We start from the raw sequence: 19300 nt of genomic DNA, 5'->3' as shown, positions 1-19300 counted from the left end.
AACAAGGTTACAGATAAGATTTGTATGGCACAATTTTTCTGTATTTGAAGTACTTTTTGAAAAATCACAATTTGAAATTTGAAAGAATTTTTAATAATTTTTTGAAATGTAAACCCATGTAAAATCATAAAACAAATTATATTTACAAATCCTGCCGTACAAATCTTACAATTAATAGTGTCAACATATTCATAACTAATTTGGTAATATTAATACTATCCAATTATTATTAAATTCAAATATGTAAAAAAAATATGAAAAATTAAATTTTAATATTGACAGGTGTCATATTTCAAAACCATGGCTGCAAATATACAATTTTTATATTCTTTTGAGAAAGTATTAAGTAAGAGAGTTATCCTGAAAATTTGAACTTAATATCTTGATTCTAACACTTGAAACTTGACATTAAGGTTCCAAGACAAGAAATGTGACCTTTTTAATCTAACAATTCTCTAACGATTAATAGACTCAGAACCCCCGTAAAGTATATATTTTCTGAAAGCCTTCATATATGGGAACATTTTGGTAACCACAGTGTCACCATTGTTTACATAACTATCACGTGACAAGATAATTTGCATAACCTTTCAAAAGTCGGTTTTCCCTATGTTTTGTCTCAATACTTCAAAATATCTGACTCAAACTTGCTGGAATGCAAGCTGTCACAATGCTCTTTCAAAGTGTGTCTCAGATTTTTTATATCTTGCTTAGTTTTTTGGAGCACAATTTTAAAGAAATCAACTATGGTAAAATTCACTGCTCTGGAAGTTTTTCTGGCATAAAAACTGTTTAAGAAGGTTTAAAAAAATTCTGACACACACTTTTGAAGACCTGTAGGATAGCTTGCACTCATATGAATTTCAGCCACATATCTCAAAGCATTGAAACAAAACATAGGGAAAACCGATTTTTGAAAGGTTATGCAAATTACCTGTCACGTGATAGTTATGTAAACAATGGTGACACTATGGTAACCAAAATGTTCCCCTATATCTAGGCTTTCCGAAAATATACAATTTACGGGGATTCTGAGCTTATTAAACACTAGAGAATTGTTAGTTTAAAATGGTCAATTTCTTGTCTTGGAACCTTGAAACTTGAGAGAAGAATTGGTGCAAAAATAGCCTTTACCGCTACCTCAACCGTTTCTCTTTTTTTTCACCTTTTTCGTCTCCTTGCACTCTTTTCCAGAGACACAATTCAGACGCAGAACAACGATGTGTCAAACCGTATCATACATCTTGTATTTCACCTTCTTGACGGCTATTTCGGTTGCCAAGGTAATACGTTTGTAAAATATACGTGTATGTCTTCAAACTTGGCTTTTGTGACTTTCCATTTTTTTATTTTGTTTGTTCGTTTGTTTGTTTCCTGTTACAAAATAGGCTAAGCACGTCTAGGCACGTGTATGATCGACTTAATTAGGCCAAGAGAGTCATATCTTTCCTTTTGCTATTTATCTATTTCGTTTGTTTGTTTGTTTGTTTGTTTGTTTGTTCTTTGTTTGTTTCGTTATTTTTGTTTGTTTGCTTAGTTGTAGTTTTTTGAAGGGGGTTGCTAATTACACGCGAGATACCTATAGCGATATTGCAATTATTGCAGAAATGGTAGTAGTATGTAGATTTTCGTTGTTGACGGTGGTCCAATTATTCGCAGATAAGGGAACAATTATAGTGTACAGTAAAGATAAAATAGCCATTTTACCAAATGATTTAATTCCAGAAATCTCACATTTGAGGACTAGGTTTTGTCAAAATAATCTCTTTAAATCACAAAACTTGGTCTTCTCAAATGTGTGGTTTTTAACAAACGTTAATGCCCTGGGCATTAAATCATTAAAATTGGCATTTTCTCGACAAATGCCTGTCTAAATGTCACCATGCGCAATTGTATCACAAAGGCAAAGTGTATGTAATGTGTCAATGTCATATGTTAATCCTGATTTGTGGTACCGAAATATTGATACACACTTATATTGTACGTTCCACAAAACAAAGTTTGATACCAGAGACACAAACTACTTGATATTTACCGATATTTTAATTCAACAAGGCCATTATCCGTATGTTATCTCTGTCTGTCTGTCTGTCTGTCTGTCTGTCTGTCTGTCTGTCTGTCTCTCTCTCTCTCTCTCTCTCTCTCTCTCTCTCTCTCTCTCTCTCTCTCTCTCTCTCTCTCTCTCTCTCTCTCTCTCTCTCTCTCTCTCTCTCTCTCTCTCTCTCTCTCTCTCTCTCTCTCTCTCTCTCTCTCTCTCTCTCTCTCTCTCTCTCTCTCTCTCTCTACCAAATTCATCGACTAAATTATCTAAAGTTTCTCACAGGGAGAAAGCTGCATCGAGCCAAATACGTGTGAACAGATTTGCCAGATTGGTCTAAGTGGTGAAGACGTTTGTAGTTGCCTGGAAGGATACATTCCCGTAGGGAATGGAACTCAGTGCAAAGGTATCGACGGCTGAACGTTCGTTTTGCCTTTATTTTCACATTTGCGATTGAATGTTTGTCACATTGTGAAAAGAAGACTCCGTCTTTTTCTGCACTTGCCGTCGACTCGTCTACATTTTTTGCTAAAAATGGTTATTATCTATATTTCAGCAGTTGCCATTTGCACATTATGACGCCGTTAAAATAACAGCCATTAGCAACCCATTGTGGGCTTCCATTGTGGGCTATACGTGTCTATACCGAAGACAGAAATGTTATTATCGACGTAATTAGTCTTATCTTTGCCATGATAATAACTCTTGAAGAAATTTCTTGGTAGGTTTTCCGGCTTTTCCGGAGGTGATAGTTGTTTTTATCTTACTTTACAGTATTCACTTCGTGTTCTGAAGATTCATACCCCTGCGACGATGGCCAGTGTATACCCGAGTATTGGAAATGTGACGGTGAGATGGATTGTCTTGATGGTGATGACGAGGATGGTTGCCAAGGTGATGAGATGTACATTGTACAAAATTATGTGTGCATATCTCTTACAAATTAAGTCACTGATGTCCTCAAAAGACTGACATGTGCTGATGTAGCATTAGAGCGGCGATGTTACTTTAACACGAGATTTTTGTACATTTAGTTGACACGGCTGGACTCATTGCAGGCTTAACCCACAAGAACCATCTATAACCCACGTTTGCCAGACATGCAAGACAAGACTCGTCACTCCCACTCGTTTTTTGGTGTCATTCACTTTTGTAAACGATGAAAATCTCTAATACCTCCGTGGCTAAGAACTAGAGAATTTATGTTTGTAAAGAGTCGTGGCTGTGATGTACCAGAGACAGAGTTCGAAAGTGTTGCAATACTTAAATACCGGTATGATATAACTTAAGATGATAGAACCCACTTTTATCACACATAACGCAAGACATGTCAATCCCATACTTGTTTGGTTTGATTTATCTTTTCAACTTTATAACATTCTTTAAAACTGAAAAATAATACAGTACTAATATATGAAAAGGTAATAAACAGCGTTTCATCTTACGTTTTTTGCTCTCTTTTTTTTGTATCTTTGTCTCCGAATATTGGTCTCGTTTTCATTATACAAACCCTTTCTTGTTTTTCTCGGTATTCTTCCTTAGATATTTGTACTCCAAATGAATACTTATGCTACAGTGGAACCTGCATTTCAGATGAGGGGCGCTGTGACAGTATCCAAGACTGTGAGCTTGGGGAGGATGATCTTGATTGCTCAGGTACAGTGAAGCACTGTTGTAAAATATCAAGGGCTATCACGTAAACTTACTTTTCGTTTCTGATAGCTTACCTGAGATGCCTAGAATATAGATGCCAAAGCAGCATGATTTGCGAAATGAGTTGGATGCCCACAACACGTAATGAATAATTCCGAAAGAGAACACACATGGACTTAAATAGAAGTCTGATTTCGAAGAATTAATCATGCAAATTAGCCAGAATATTGCCAGCCAAACTCACCTAAAACGTACCAGTTCATGCAAGTTTGAATCTTTGTCTCAAATCAATCAATCAATCATCCTCCGTCCTTGCTGACAGACATTCAGTTCATACTGAGACACATAGACTGAAAACTGATACCGGTGCATCATTAGGCCAAACAAAAAAGATGTGTTTCCAGAAACCCTCCGACCTGAAACTTTATTCTAATTTTAGAAAATCACAATTGGAACTTAGTTGTTTTTTATGCATCAAGCTCAAATAAAAACTGGAAAAAGTTTCTGACCGAATACTTTATTTTCTGAGGCTTTGTTAATTGTAACACATTCCTTTTTACATCTTAGCTCATATATGTGAGCACGGGAGCTAAAAAGACCCCTGCCACTTTGTCTTCAAACGGACATATGGTCGTCTCATGATACAGAACAATGGTCACTTAATTTGAAGATTCGATAAATTGCTCATGATTCTAGAAACAGACTTGTTATAAACCGAGAATTATTCGACAGGGTCAGTAGATTATAACGAGAGCTCGTCCTGAGCGGGAATTTGGCATGATGCAAATACTACGTTTAGTAGCAAAAACTTGTGTTGTTTTATCATGCAGGTGAAGACAACAATTTAGCAACTGGGAAACCGGCGTTTCAGAGCAGCGACCACGAAGCCAGGGGTGTAGCATCTCGTGCCCTCGACGGTGACAAGAGTGGTAACTACTTCGAGGGAGGGAGCTGCTCACACACACGCTGGGATTTTGAACCTTGGTGGAAAGTTGATCTGCTGATAACGTACCGAATTATTAGAGTACACATTGTAAATCGAGACGATACTTGCTGTTGTAAGTTGCGTAAACTTTAATGTCCATCACATGTGTATGTTAGATTTATCATGCAAAGGTTCTGTCATTAGCCATTGCGTGGTGAAAGCAATATTTCAGCTGAAACATTCTGTTTCTATGTATGTGGCAGAGAACCTTCATTCTTTCGAATTATGCTTGGTTATGTGTGTGTGTGTGTGTGTGTGTGTGTACACATAATTTTTTCCTGCTACCGTAAGCACTGTACTTTAAAGCATCTTCAGTGATGCAACGCGATGTCAAGTAACGCTTTCTACACGAATTTTTCGTCGAGAAATTCTACAAGTGAGGACTAGAACAGCAAACACTTAAATATGTAAAGGTTATTGAAATTGATCTCGCAGAGCAAGTACAATTATTTTGCAGACGATCGCTAGTGGCTGCCGATGAAATAAAACCATTATGTACGTTTGTTTCAATGAGACATTGCAAAAGTGTTGTAATCAAGGACATTTTCCAAACGATTGTTCGATCGACCCCGCCGAAACAAAATTGTATCGCAGATGATCATTTAATGTACGCAACATTACGCGGACAATTGTCTGATCGTCGCCATAGGAACAAAATTATGTTGCAGACGATCGCTTGATCGGCGTCGTTGTGAGGGCGGGAAACGATGAAGACCATCTACAGAATCCGATTTGCGGAGAACCGATTGGCCTCGACAACAGAGGCGAGATTGTTATCAATTGTCCTGGGAGAATGCTTGGAAGATACGTTAGTGTTGATTTGCCTGGTCGCCTTGACCCGCTGTCGATTTGCGAAGCCGAAGTTTACGGACAAGGTAACAACATAGTTGTTATAAATTAGTGTGTAACTATTTGATGATGCATGTGCATCCAGAATTATAACTGTTGGAGGCTCTTCTCGCATTTTCGCTGACATCAGTATGTAACAAAGAAGGAGACTTATGGTTTGCTTTATTGTTGCTTTGAGCATGAGTAACATAGTCAGAGTGGCAACGGCTATTGTTTAAGGCGTGAAGCGGTTACGTAAGCAATCCATGTTTGCCTCGCCTCACGAAGCTCTTGGCTCTCTTTTCCGAAGAGTGCCGACCATGCACCCTTCGGTAATTTTCGGATTTTCACCAATTGTTAAGCGAAAGTATGTTCGACAAAGTTTGTGTTGTTGTTGTCGTGTGGTGCTGATCGGAATTGATGTGCTGGCGAAAACGGGAGTGCTTTGAGCTTCAGGAAAGTGGGTTTACCGTTTTAAAAATTCCTCTCATATTTTTATGAATATATAATGAGTGTGTTTGAACCAAATTTGAAAGTCTTTTATCGATACTGTCTGGTTTTACTCAATGGTTTACGGTCAGTCATACCGTCTTTTACACATGCGTCAAGAAAGGACATGTTTATGAAACTGCTGGCGTGTTATGTTTTGATTGGCGTGAAGCAGTGTTTCTGGCCTGAGAGCTCACAAAGTAACTATGGTTGCTACGCGACTGGCAGTACGATGCCATCTCGTCGTATGTTTCGCATAATCTCGTGTAATTATCAACCACAAACAAAGCCTCCAAAAAGTTTAACACCTTTGAAGCTCATTTTAATATGAAAAGCCAATAGTCTACCGAGACGACCATGGAACAAAAGGCATGCAGGCGTTGCCACTCTATCTATCTTACTCTGTGCTTTGAGTCGTAAAAAGAAATGCCCCAAATTCAGAATGAGATGTCCCGGATGATCTTGATTGTCAACAAGACACGTCTGTGCTGTTATCTTGCAGACTATTCTGTATTCTGCTATTTTAATTTGTTCAGAAATCAGTTGCTTATGACATTAATGGCAATGGCGTATTGTCATCTACCTTACCCAAATGCTATCTTTTTCAGATATAAGGAATTGCTCGGACGGAGATGCTGCAGAATTTGAAACGTTGCCTTGTTGTCCGGGTTATGAACTTCAACAAAGCAAATGTGTCGGTATGTTACCTCGTTCATGTACTTGAGATTGACTTTGGTCTCAGTTCATCAGACATCAAATCACTCACATCTAGGCAGAGAGAGCTTCTTCCAATGTTTATGATGCAACCAAATTCTATCATGTTGGACTGTTTGAAGTCTGATATATTAACTTAAGAGTAGAATGCGCCTCGGGGTATTCCCACTCTCAAACTTTTACAATTCTTTTCTGATCCATCACTTCTAGTGGTCCATTTTAAAACTGTCGGTGGAAGAAAACGTTTCACCATCTTAGTTTCTCGAAAATCGATGATTTTATTTTATTTTATTTTATTTTATTTTATTTTATTTTATTTTATTGTTTAACGATGATGGGAGGGTACATACATATCTATTACACTATTACAAAAACTACAAAGTAATGATATCAACAAATGTCAACCGAGAAGTCACAGACACTATATGCATGTAAGATTTTTCTAACTTTATGTAATTAATTAACTGTATTGTGGTTCTAGGAATAACAGCTTTCCTCATAAGAATAAACTCAGGGATAGCGGCCATTTTGAACTTGAGATATCGGTAAATCTCCTGTAAGTTGTTTCTCTTGTACCAACATTTCAACGGTGACCCCGATTTTTATTCTTGATTTTGAAAGACAATTATTATAGTCAAAGTATTCCAATTGAAGAAAGTTTGACCGTAAGTTAAAGTCTTTAACTTTCGAGGCGTGTACTACATTGAGTGAGTGCTCTTTCCTAGTGTTTCAAGTAGTTGGCGCCTCGTCAAGAAAAGAAAAATTTTCCAAAATTTTCCTCAAGCAAACTTTCAATTCATTTACTTTCGATTTTAAAAAAATGTAGGGTCACCGTGCAAAGTTTGGTACCAGAGAATCAAATTACCTAATATTTACAGATATTTAAAATTCAAAATGGCCGCCATTCATGTGTTATCTGTAAGGGTTAAAATAAAATTTACTTTCTTCGAAAAATACTGTAAAGACTTAACTTATTCTTATTCTCTACTTATTCCATCATGAGACTTAAGGGAGCTTTCAGTTATAACGACCGGGTGTTGGCCGGCAAAGTCCAGGGGGTCACCTTAAATTTGAAACTGCAGAGGGGGGGTCATGTATTTTTCAAGCAGCTCAGAGGGGGTCACTTAATTTTCATAAGTATCCGTCCCGTTTAGTGTTCCGAAATATTCTGGGAGATAAAAATGATTCTCTGCATGATTTCATTCTCTAAAGTCATTGAACTGTAAATCTGAACAAAAGTATTCTTTACTTATTCCATCATTAGGCTTAAGGTGAAATTTCAATATTTTAATTGTTGTCAATATCTGAACTTTCAAATACCCCAATTTAATCAAGTAAAATTATCTGCTACATGAACATTTTGGCTTGGCGACTCTGATGCTTGTCTTATTGTAAATAGAGCTAACTGAGGGAAATGAACAATTCCTATTACTTACATACTAGAGATATAGCAAGTTTTGCCAGGGAAATTATTAAACAGTTACTTGTAGACTACTAGTACCATGAAAAGTTAAATAATACTTTTAGGTGAAATTCCAATATCATAATTGTTGTCAACATCTGAACTTTCAAATATCATATTTGAATCAAGTACATTTGTATCAATTATCAAACATCTATAAAAGCACAAATTAATTAAGTTTAGCGTTGTAAAAAAAATATTCATAATTTTTCTCATAGACTCGGATGTATAGTGAATCAACATTTTGGTAAATTCCGAAATCCAATTTCTGGCACACATATCCATTTGTAACCACCCTAGTCTAATCAAGTACATTTATGTTAACAATCGAGAGTACATAGGCACACAAAGGTTTAACTATTTTTGTATTGGAAAAAAATTATTCATCGTTTCCTCATAGAGTCCAATGAATAATGGATGAACATTTTCAGTGAATTCCAAAATCGATTTCTTGTACACATAATATACACCTTTAACCATCATATCAAGTACAATTATGTTAATTATTCAACGTCTGTATATGCACAAGTACAGCAAGTTTTTCATGAAAAAAAACTTATTCACAATTTTATAATAGATTCCCATGTATAGTGGATAAACATTTTTGGTGAAATTCTAAAGTCAAATTTTTTGTCCACATACAAATTGTAACAACTCTACTCCAATTAAGTACAGTTATGTCAATTATCAAATATCTATAAATGCATAGATTTAGTTTTGTTTGAAAAAGTATTACATAGTTTTCTAATACACTACCATGTACAGTGAATCAACATTATCAACAGCTGATTATCAGTTAAATCCAAATATCAAAATTTTGTACACAAACGCTCGTGCAAAAATATTGCGATCCACCTGTAATTTCTGTCAAATCCTTTGAGTGGTAATTTCAAAATTACAGCAAGTCAGAGGGGGAATATCGAACATTAACACCATGTGAATTTTTAGGAGGGTCATTTGACAAAATCTCAGAATCATTTTTTTTATTCTGTCGCCCCAGGTGTTTGTGTGTGAAGCTTTAATCAAGCAATGACATGAAATTTATGTCATCTTAAAAGAGGAGTCATCAATTTTTTGGTGCAAAGGGTAGGGGGTTCACTTATTTTGACTGATGCGTAGGAAATTCTGTCGGCCCAACCCGGCCATAATAACTGCACACTCCCTAATAAAAACAAGTGTGTTTTTCAGTAAGAAGACAGACCCTAGAAAAGTACACCAACCCAGGCATGTTTTAGGGTATTTTCAAAATATTGAAGTAATTCTCTAAATTTTACCTATTTTATGGGTCCGGCCAACCAAAAGAAAACAGAAAGAGAATATTTCTCTAAAAACCTATAAACCTATAAACCCTCATTTTCAAAATCTTGTTACACACATATTTGTATTGCCTTAGATAAACATCCATTTAAACCAAAAACAGTGAGCAATATGTGAATCATTGATCCTGTGTATTAACCTTTACGTTAGCCATTGACATTTTAAATTGAGAATAATATGAGCCCCTGCATTTACTCTCCAGATATCGACGAATGTTCGGTCTATCAAAGGTTCTGTGAACACGAATGCGTCAATACACCGGGATCCTTCTATTGTGAATGCAACCATGGTTACCGTCTAAGCACTGATAGAAGAAGCTGCCAAGGTAAGTCTTTAGCATAGAGAATTATCATTTGCCAAAATGAGCATACAAACGCAATTTCTGCAAGACTTTAAAACTTCTTTATTTTGATTTAGCAAACTGAAGTGTTATCAAAAGATTGGCTAGACACTTTGCTAGTTTTTCCTGAATTTATATTTCGCCTGATTTTTCTGTGTTTACATTACCATATAGTACCCGTAGATTATTTAGGAGTTTCATAACGTTCTCAGCATTAAAAGGAAAATTTACTTTGAGTTGAGTTTTCCTTCGATTGCCACACGTATTTTTTGAATATGTTGTCATAGTCAGTAGATCTGTACACAAGTTTTTTTAAGGTGAAGCTACATGTTGCCAACACAGTTTTTTGCAAAGCGATGTTTCTCATCAAAGATGACAAGGAAACCCCTCATACTATCTATTTTCTACAAGCAGAGAATCTTTATTTTAGTATGGTAGCAATAGTTGACTCGAAGGAAGAAGGGGTATATATTCGGGGTAAAAAAAAAACATTATTTTGATATTAATGATACAAATTAATGTACGTTAAAAACTTAACACTATTTTCTTAAATGAATATTTCATTTGAAAGACTAGTATATGAAGAACAAACCGACTATTTTGTTTTGCATGATCTATCCTCATTCTAAAATGGAATGGATTGAAAGGCTGAAACTCAAAAAATTGATTGAAATCATGATAAGTGAAATTAAAATGTCCTTATTCATAATGTAAGATTTTTATTACAAAACAAAACAGTCGTTTTGTTATATAGCATTTAAAGTACATAATGTAAAACTTTCAGAAAATTTGACCTAACCAGAGTGGAGTTAAATTCTTTGAAAGCTAAAAAGTGAATTAATCCAATATTTTTCTTTGGTTGACAAATTTATTAATGTTTAATGGATATTAGCAAACATGTGATTTTTGAGCAAAATACAATGTGTTGGGTGCAGCGCCCCCTTAAAAGTTACAAAAGCTCTTTTCAGAGCTTTTAGATAGTCATATAATGGACATCTATGTTTCACCAATAGATCGGATGCCTTTAACGACTTTTTTTATTATCAAAAATCGTTACAATGACTTTGAAGTTTTTTCAAAGTGAAACCCGTTCATTTTGCAAAGATAACTTTCAAACTTTTGAACGACTGTTTTAAGGATGTGACTTGGTTCCACAAGTTGTTAGCGCGAATCGAAAGTGTTCTGAGTTGACTTGTTCTTTACTGTCAAGACCTTCCCTTAAAATACCTCAAGTTGGTTAAAATGACCAGCCTCTTTGCTGAAATAGACAGACCGAAGAAAGGAGAAATCATACCCAAGGGGGAAAGAATTATGCTATGATCCAAGTGGTCTGCCAATATGAGTAATATTGTTGGGCCTTTCGTTTGTCAGTTTAAATCATCAGGTGAATATCATTTGCTTTCCAGCAAGTCCAATTTTCAATGCATTCCGGATACCAAAAGATCACTTTAATGCAGCCCTCGCATGTGAAAGCCATGGCCTGTCTCTGGTACAAGATACAGACGAGGAGAAACATCAGCGATTGGAAGATTATATTTTTTCGACAGGATTACAGGGTGAAAGTTTCTGGTTCGATGCGAGAGCTTATACGAACAGCTACGTAGAAAGTAGTGATGGTACGAGTTTACGGCCGTTTGGATTTGCCCCAGGCGAACCGAACGTAAATGGACCGTGTTTGGTTCAACAATGGTGAGATTCTAAACATTTAATCATTTTATATAATATCAAAAGTCAGTCATAGTCATGACCATCAAATCTTATTACTCTCACGCTATTAACTACAGCATTGTAACAATGCAAAGCAATGATGCAGTATTTTTATGACACATAGACAATATATTAAAACCTATAATACAAAATTTGAAGTAAAGACTCATACAGAAAAAGGCATTAATGTAGTCAGAATTATGATAATATATAAAAACAGACTGACAACAACTAGGAAGACAAAGAGATAACCAGGGTAACACCCCTGAAGGCATTCGATAAGAATGACGTCAGACTCAAGGGAATGAATTAATGCATAGACAAAAAATGATTGCATCTGCTCACATTTAACAGTATATTATAAATCAAACCCTCATTAATAGGAATTCCATGAAGGGGCTTTACCGTTGGGGTGACGATGATTGTGAATTACAGAAGATGTATATATGTGAGACCACTGGTAAGTTTCATTACCAAAAAACTCATTATATATATATATATATATATATATATATATATATATATATATATATATATATATATATATATATATATTATATATAGATAGATGGATAGATAGATAGATAGATAGATAGATAGAGAGATAGAGATAAATATAATTTTCTCTCGACTGCGCAATTGCGCAAATTGCGCATTTCGAGCCATTTTCTGCCCTTTAAAAGTTAATGACAGCACGAACATCGCGCACAGAACACAGGAAGCAAATACGCACATAAGTAATAATATTATTATAGTTTATTGCCTGAATACATGGGTTTATATGCCCGAGAGCAGGTGACAATTTGCCCGACGCCAGGAGGGCAAAGTTTCTCCTGCTGCGAGGGCACATAAACCCATGTATTCAAACAATAATATTTTAATTACATACCTCTTAAAAGCTAACGCTATATGATATTCAGTCACATGCAGGGCATTTTAAAACAATTTTACTATAATCGACCAACATAATACAGATTTAACGAAAGTCAAAATAGCAGTGCGCGCATGGATACTTTACATCTAGCGTTAAGCGTCTACTTTGACATCGAAAACGTCGAAGGGCCTCACTGGACCGCGTAACCATGGGAACCGGTCAGTATATCGTTCACCGGCGGCCTGCTAACCCTCCGGATGTTCCTATTCAAATCAATGCACAATTTTGCACACACATTGAGGCATGTAATAAATGTTACTTAAGTTTCATGCTTCCTTCAATCATCTGCAATCATATGAAACGTAATTTATAGATGTAAACCTCCTTGCTGACTCCCCTTGATACATTTGCCTTGTGATCGACACCTTTAACCTGACAGTTACTTTGCAACGGGCTTGTCCAAGCAATTGCAATCACTGATAACACCTTCAAGACGCGCTTCACCAATCACATGCAATAATTCCGTTACAAGAAATACAGGAATAGCACAGAGTTGTCCAAATTTGTTTGGGCTTTAAAAAACAAGGACCAGATATTTGACGTTCGTGGTTAATGATTGACAAGGTATCGAGTTATCCTAACATAAGCAAGCAATGTAATCTTTGTATATCAAAAAAGCTACACATTATCAATGCTGACAAATCTACACTGCTAAACAAATATCTGACTTTGTTTCAAAATGTTGCCACCAAAATAGATATAATTCATCACATTTGAATACCACCAAAATAGACAATGGTACATCTCAACCATATAAATGAAAGTGTAGAGCTAAAAAACCCTTGAGTTCTGCCTGTAGACTGCAGGATGCATGAAACCAGTACCAGGTATTAAAGGTATCAATACTTGAAGTAATTTGTGTAATTATTTATATCACTCTACTTTCAGCATCGAGCACTGTAATTTCCTACAAGGGCATCTGTCTGCCTGTCTGCCTATCTGCCTGTCTGTGTGTATGTATGTATGTATGTATGTATGTATGTATGTATGTATATATAATCTGCCATGATTTTCCATTTAAGAGAAAAAAACTCGGTAAGGCATCTATACCGGAAAGCGTGCAGCTAAAGAGTAGTTGGTCGTATCTTTACAACAGTAATGTGCTTTTCTCGTATCCGAGGTACAGTTTTGGGGAATTCCTGTACAGTTCGGGGTGATTCCAGCATTCAACGGTCTGGGTAGGCATTGACAATCGTTATATTGTGCAGGCTTTGAATCGCTCATCTCAGCTTTGTACAGTCTCTTATGCAGAAATCTTTCAAAGATCTCTATGTACTTCTCCATTTACCTCACCAGACAGGACCGAGTGCGCTGTACGTCAACAGAACATTCAGTGTGAGCGAATTTGCAAACACAAAATGGGATCATTGATCTGCGACTGTGGTAGTGATGGACCGGTGCCAGACATCAAATGTGCAGGTAGGGAAACTGAGGTTTGCAAGATTTCTAGGTCTGTGAATTATGTTGTATTTTTCTGATGTTGAAATGTATCAACATAAATTTCTCTAAATTTCAATTAATGCTGATGTCGACTATCTGTCCCTTGTTTTTTAATAATTCTGTTTCTATTTTAAATGTTTTCGCTGTTGTGGAATAATGTTTTGTTCAATTACAATGTATGTACATGTTATGCGTTTCTATTTGAAACAAAACGTACTGAACATTTAGATCTGCATCATTCCGTCTTCCAACGTAATCGTCATCACCTTCGGGGAAATTTCCTTCAGGTTAGAAAAGAGATTAACCGTAAATGCAAATATGGAATGTTTCGGCAAGAGACAGCTTGTTTTATTGAGACTGAAATTCGCCGCTTTATGTCAGGAGGAAATATGAATGGATATACGTCAGGTCATTAATTGTTAATTGTTGAAGCAGCCCGTCAGTAGGCTAGGCTTTTGCTGTTAACCTGCCAAGCTACAGCCGATTTCATCGTAGATTATCCTTGTCAAGAACGTTGATCTGAAAAAAAAGTGGCATTAACGTATGGATGATAACGGACTTGCAAAGCGTTTCGTCGCCGAGTCTCTTCTTATAGTTTTAAATATTCCCTGCTTAGTAGTACAACTTTCCTGTAAAATTGCATTCTCAGTACGATACAAATTCGTACATTCATTTCTGTGTGGATAATAACGTTTTTGACGAAATACGCAAGAGACATTTTACTAAACATCATCCACAAGAAACGGTTACATTTATGTACAGTTTGATGAAGCTGTAAATTCAACTCGATAACAAATATGTTTTTAGAAATAATGAATTGCATAGAAGAAGGCAGTGTGGACAGTAGTTGTGACAGGATATGTGTAACTGGGGCAGGCAACGATAGATGCTACTGTGACTCACAGTCACAAGATGAGGGATGCATAGGTAAGTTGAAAAATGCACGTACTTTCACAGAGCAAACTTTGATTCATTAGTCAGTATTAGCCCGTATTTCTTAAGGTAGTATGCACCTTGAAAGTGAAAGTCTTAAACCTTTGTTCAAACTTTCTCAATGAAACTTTCAACCACACTCTTACAAAATCAAGAATAAAACTCAAGGTTACCTTGCTAAGTTTGGTACTGGAAAAACAAGTGACCTCAGCATTTACTGATATTACAAGTACAAAATGGCTGCCATCCCTGTGTTAACTCTATTGGGAAACTAAAAATTTTGATTTTCGGAAAACGAAGACTAAACTTTTCCTTACTCCATGAGTTTTAAAATTAGCCCCGAGAGTCCAAATAGCTGTCGAGGCGCATCCTACCTGAAACTAATAATCGCGACCGTTTGCTAACAGGAATGACTCTGAACGAGTACCGTAAACCAACGCCTAAATTTGTAAACATACCGGTAGATGACAAGTAATATTAATAATACTTCCACTAACTCCGATGAGGTCGACGAAATGCAATATACCATATCACTTTGATTCTATTCCGCCAAAGAGATTCGCAATCCATCCTATCGTTTCCAATATGTGATATGGTACTCGATAGACAGCATTTTGGGTCTCTATGCCACTTAGTTTGTCATAATGAATTTGATATTCCTTTACCTTGGTCTACAAGGTACATACAGTAGCAGGTAGAAATCTGTAATATTTGCAGAAACTATAATTATACATCTACGGTTGCCTTTCACTCTACGGCATATCGCTACTACATAAAAGGCCAATTCTCTGTATCGTTTTGCATTTTTTCAACAAGACGATTTGAAATGAAGTATACCCTTTGTAACAGTTCCTACATAAGTGTGACCACAAAACATTTTTCAACATTGGCAATGAATGTAGAACTTGGATTTTAACAACTAAATAATTCAAATTGAAACTCGCATAATGCCGCCTCATACACGAACTGAGCACCTGAATTTAATCGACCATGTCCACTAACAAAGATTGAAATAATGACACCTTGATGCACATCTAGACACTTCGAAGCACAATGAAAAGATGCAGCTAACGGGGCTATAAATAACTAATTCTCCTATCGTTACCAGTACGTCCGTCAAAGTGTAGCTATAAAGAAATTTTGGATCTTAATCCTTTGGACATCGGTTTAATAACGTTCAAACCGTCGGATACTTTTCGCTGTGAATGGGATGTAAACGTTCCAAAAGGTATGTATCACGATATCATATTTGAAGAGAGCTCAACAATGCTATTCATTCGCACATAAATTATAGGCCTTCTCGACATCATCCGATGAAATCGGACAGTTACTGCTAAGGCGTAAAAGAAATGTTTACTTTTTGAATTTTGATTCTGACCAAAAAAAAGATACATACATATGGAACGCCGTAGCTATCATAAATGCATTGTAAACATTTTCTCTTTCCCATTTTCAGAACTTGTTTCGCATTTTTAGAACATGTTAGGCATTACTCTCACGTCACTCTGCATTGAAATTATCATTTTAGGCATTTGCAATAACATTACTGACATTCAACTGATCGTGTAAGGCATTTCAAACAATGTTATAGGCATTGAAATTGTCATTTTAGGCATTTGAAATAACATTACTGACATTCAACTGATCGTGTAAGGCATTTCAAACAATGTTATAGGCATTGAAATTATCATTTTAGGCATTTGCAATAACATTACTGACATTCAACTGATCGTGTAAGGCATTTCAAACAATGTTATAGGCATTGAAATTATCATTTTAGGCATTTGCAATAACATTACTGACATTCAACTGATCGTGTAAGGCATTTCAAACAATGTTATAGGCATTAAAATTATCATTTTAGGCATTTGCAATAACATTACTGACATTCAACTGATCGTGTAAAGGCATTTCAAACAATGTTATAGGCATTGAAATTATCATTTTAGGCATTTGCAATAACATTACTGACATTCAACTGATCGTGTGAGGCATTTCAAACAATGTTATAGGCATTGAAATTATCATTTTAGGCATTTGCAATAACATTACTGACATTCAACTGATCGTGTGAGGCATTTCAAACAATGTTATAGGCATTGAAATTATCATTTTAGGCATTTGCAATAACATTACTGACATTCAACTGATCGTGTAAGGCATTTCAAACAATGTTATAGGCATTGAAATTATCATTTTAGACTTTTGCAATAACATTACTGACATTTAAATGATCGTGTTAGGCATTTCAAATACGGATAGTTTTCAATCGGATTCGAACCCACAACATACGGCATCAGTCGCCTAGCTGAGAGGCCAGAGACAGAACCAGTCGGCTAAATCTCCACTCCCAAAAAAGAGTGGTTCAATAGCCGGCTAAGTTGTTACATTTTTCTGACTGAGACCGCTCAACACGTTGTAGAGTTCGTGAAGCACTCACGCACGCATGCTCACTATCATACATCGCACATACACACTACATCGAAGCGAAGAAACGAATTTCATCGCTTTAACTGGGCGAACGATAACAATGTTATAGACAATTCAGGTGATTGTTGAAGGCACTCGATTGTTCACTTTCGGCATTTGCAATACTGTTATAGTACTGTGCGGGCGCTGTTCTGTTATTTTAGATTGACCAACTCATTACCATGTCAATAGTAGGCTTGCACAATACAGTCAAAGTCATTCAGCTCATCGTCTTAGGCATTTTCATCATTGTAGAGCCCATTTGTGAGGGCGCTGTTCTCAACTCCGATTCTGCGCAATAGGTCCGAATCAACAGAGCGCTCCCGCGAATTCCGCGCACTTTTAACTCACTTTTACTGCTATCGTCTCCAACGGGCATTCACGTGATATTGTACGCATTGAGCTCAAACTTTTCGCCATGGCCATGAAACGAATCGTCGAACGAAATGTCTCTCAGTACTTTGGCTTCGAATTTTGAAGCTGAGCGAATCGATCCAACGCTTGTTCCATCTATGAGTGAGGGCCAACTCATGCGACTGGGAGTTGGCACAATGGGTCTCCAGCTACGTCTTAAACAGTTATGCCAGGCGTATATTCAAGCAGAAACACAGGAAAGTGAAGGTGACGCCGCCGTGTAATAAAGGGAAAGTGGCTTCACACATCAGCCATCTCGTCTTGTATGTGCTTTGGTGTGTTTAGTGTCTGAGTTGTGTTTTGGCTGTTAGTGTGGAAATTACTAGTAACGAAACGAGTCGTTAATTTTAAAATAAGCCATGGCGAGACGTGGGCGCAGTCAGATGTGTCCTTGACAGCGGTGACTCTTTTTTATCCCCACGTTTCGAAACCAGAGCGGTCTCTTCCTCAGTCGCCTAAGATATGTGTATATCTTTTTTGTTTTATGTCATGTCGATATTGTTGATCTCCTGTGCTTCTAGCAGTGAAGCCAGAATGCTTATGTTTGGATCGTAATGTGTTCGTTCGTTCATTGACTGTTATAATGCAATGGTTTTTAGCCTTAATCAGTGTGTCGCTTATGTTCGTATTTCTTTGTAAGCGATGATCGGTTGTTTAGGAAATAAATTCCTTAATGTTTCGTCCTTTTCTACGTGATCCCAGTTTTCACACATAGCTAGTTTGATAGCTTTTGTCTTTATGTATGGGCTATATCTTGTGGTGAACACAAGTGTGTTTTTCGTTCTGTTTTCTGTTCGCTGGTGTTGTAATTGCTTAATTCTGGTGGCGAACTTTGTTTGTGATGTAATTCTAGAGATTTCATCCTGTTTGTAGCCACGTTCAACTAATCTTGCATTGAATGAATTGACTTTTAGCACTAAAGTCATTCTCATTGTTGCAAGTTCTGATGTACCTTAGTGTTTCGCCTTTGATCAGGCCTTTAAAGGTAGATTTTGGATGGCATGATGTTCTATGTATTAGGAATTGCAACGTATCTGTGGTTTTCGTGTGTGTTCTAATGTCCAGTATTTTCTCACTGTTATGTCGTTGACCTTTGTATACCACAAGATCGAGATCGAGATACCACAAGATGTCCCTCAAAAGTATCAATTACGTCCCCAAGGTTATGAGAGGCAAGAATCTCCGCCATCGTCTTCATTTTGAATAGATATTAGTATCAGTTCAGTTCTAGGTCAGTACAGTGAGCTTACACTTGCTGTGAAAGCAATACATTGTTGGAAAATCATTTATATTCTTTTCATGTGACTTACATGTGGTGATTCCTGTCACAAAATAAAGTGTCAACCATGTGAAAGCCTAAAAGAAGATATTTCATACGTTTTTGTTAGTTGATCTGATCATTTTTCGCGAATGACTCATTTGGGTTCAGAGGTCACTCGGAAAATAGAATCATTTGAGGTTAGAGGTCATCCCTCCTTGAAAAAAGATACTTCAACCACAGGGCCTCATAAGTGCCTATTTAAGTCAATATTACAGCGTTTTTCTTTCTTTTTCAATGTTACAAATAATCCAGCTGA

General features: G+C 36.5%; 1 long non-coding RNA gene across 1 annotated transcript; it reads left to right on the top strand.

The window, feature by feature from the left end:
- Positions 1-5366: 5366 nt before the first annotated feature.
- Positions 5367-9814, top strand: LOC139135299 (uncharacterized). Its single transcript, XR_011552972.1, has 3 exons — positions 5367-5551; positions 6602-6691; positions 9689-9814. It is a non-coding gene; the product is annotated as an uncharacterized lncRNA (long non-coding RNA).
- The last annotated feature ends 9486 nt before the right edge of the window (positions 9815-19300 follow it).

This window comes from Ptychodera flava, chromosome 1, assembly GCF_041260155.1.
Source record: "Ptychodera flava strain L36383 chromosome 1, AS_Pfla_20210202, whole genome shotgun sequence".
NCBI lineage: Eukaryota > Metazoa > Hemichordata > Enteropneusta > Ptychoderidae > Ptychodera > Ptychodera flava.
This window is presented reverse-complemented; position numbering and strand designations above follow the sequence as displayed.